This window comes from Zingiber officinale, chromosome 1B (assembly GCF_018446385.1).
Source record: "Zingiber officinale cultivar Zhangliang chromosome 1B, Zo_v1.1, whole genome shotgun sequence".
Classification (NCBI taxonomy): domain Eukaryota; kingdom Viridiplantae; phylum Streptophyta; class Magnoliopsida; order Zingiberales; family Zingiberaceae; genus Zingiber; species Zingiber officinale.
The window spans coordinates 166,668,708-166,670,509 of record NC_055986.1 but is presented as its reverse complement, the minus strand read 5'-3'; the positions used below and the strand labels follow the sequence as shown (position 1 = coordinate 166,670,509).

Sequence of the window (1,802 nt, the reverse complement as noted above, 5' to 3'; positions counted from 1 at the left end):
TTATTGCTATTTGTTAAATTCACTACTATGCATATCAAAGACATAAAGTCAAAAGTACCCGCCTCCAATGAAAAATGTCCAAACCGGTCCAAATTCGACGTCGAGATACTCGTCTCACGTCAAAGTCCTGTGTCACAAATAGAAATATATTTTATTTAGCTACAACTCTTCCAAATAACTAAATAAAATCTCTAATCCTAAATTAGGGCAAAACCCTAATCATATGACCATCATTCTTCCCACAAGAATTAATCTACACATGATCATCTATCTAAAATAATTGAATCAAAATCATGACCTATAGCATATATCAAATGCTCTACACCTTACCTTACTTGTCAGCTGCTCCTGTTACACCACAGGCAAGGAAAGTTACTGTTGGACAAAGTAACTGTTGCTGGAAACCCTCCACACTGCCCGGATCATATGAAAAATTGAGGCTCAACCAAAATATCAATACACCACTATAATTTAACTTCAACCTAGCTTCCCTTACCTCAAACCACAACCAAGAACCTCCCTGCTGGACAAAGAAACCCTAATCAGCAAACTTCCCTATCCAAACTAAGCACCCAAATCTGAAAGCATTACCTCTTCTGTGGCAGCAAGCAGCACAGAGGCTAGGTGGCTGCGGCGGCGAGAACTAGGGCACTACTAGGCCCATCGGTTGCGCGACAGAATCTGGTGATCAGTGGAGTTGGAGGCGCCTGAGGGTCGGACCTGGTGGCCGGCGAAAGTGGGTCGGCGTCGGCGCACAGCTCCAAAGAGGGAAAGGGTCGCGACACTGCGGTGGTCGGCGCTGGGGACTACGGGGAGTCTAGGCTCGGCGCTGCTCGGCGTCGGGAGAAGGAGAGGGATCGGGAGGCAGAGGAGGGAAGGCCGGCGCTGCTCGACGTCGGCGGAGATGCTAGGGCACAGAGGCGATCGGCGCTGGGTCGGCATTGCTTCGTGCGGTGTCGGCTGTGGCGGTTGGCTCTAGCAGCACAGAGAGAAGAAGAAGAGAAGAAGAAGAGAAGAGAGAGGCGGCGCGACAGAGAAGAAATCCAATGAGAGGAGAAGAAGAAACTGTCGCAGGCGATTAGGGCTTCGGCGTGAGAGGAGAAGGGAAGAGGGGCGCGCGGGTTTTCGGCGAAGAAGAGAAGAAATAAAGAAAAAAATATATAAAAATAAATATTTCCTCGCTTAAATGGGTAGCCTAAACAGGCTTTTCCCGGGCACCGTTCTTATCCCCGTTAACTCGTCCGTACGAGCTCCGAAAAATTCCCAAAAAATTTCTAAAAATTTCAAAAAATTCCCTTATTATTATTCGTCATTTTCCGGTATTTTACATAGAATTTTAATCTACTTTTATAAATCTAAATCTTTTAAGTTTTACAATTTGAGTTGAGTATCATATGGTTTTCTATCTTCTAAAGAGACCCACTAGAAACATGGAACAAACATGAAGTGCAACATCAAATTACATAACTTCTAAAATAGAATTTTAGAACTACCCTTATGGATCCGGAACTTACAAGTTCCAAATGTAATGGGAACATAAATCGTTCTCTAGCTTCCACATAGAGGTGAGGAAGGAACTTAAACCATGGTATCATCTTCTTAAAAACACAAAAGAACATAGGGTTCTAATTTAGGCCCAATTTTGTCGCGAATTGGGCATCAAATGATGAATACCAAACCCCTCCTACACTAATGTAGCATAGGAATGACTCGGGTCGTCCGCCAACGAAAGTAACGATAGGATGGTAATCTAGGATCGTATGTTATTTCTATTTTTGGAATTTTCAATATTAAAATGGGGT

At 43.8% G+C, this 1,802-nt stretch overlaps 1 long non-coding RNA gene across 1 annotated transcript; it reads right to left on the bottom strand.

The window, feature by feature from the left end:
- Positions 1 to 380: 380 nt before the first annotated feature.
- On the bottom strand, positions 381 to 631 carry LOC122018930. The gene is made up of 3 exons (XR_006121962.1): positions 592 to 631; positions 497 to 520; positions 381 to 413 (listed from the first exon to the last, which is right to left on the bottom strand). It is a non-coding gene; the product is annotated as an uncharacterized LOC122018930 (long non-coding RNA).
- Between the last annotated feature and the right edge of the window lie 1,171 nt (positions 632 to 1,802).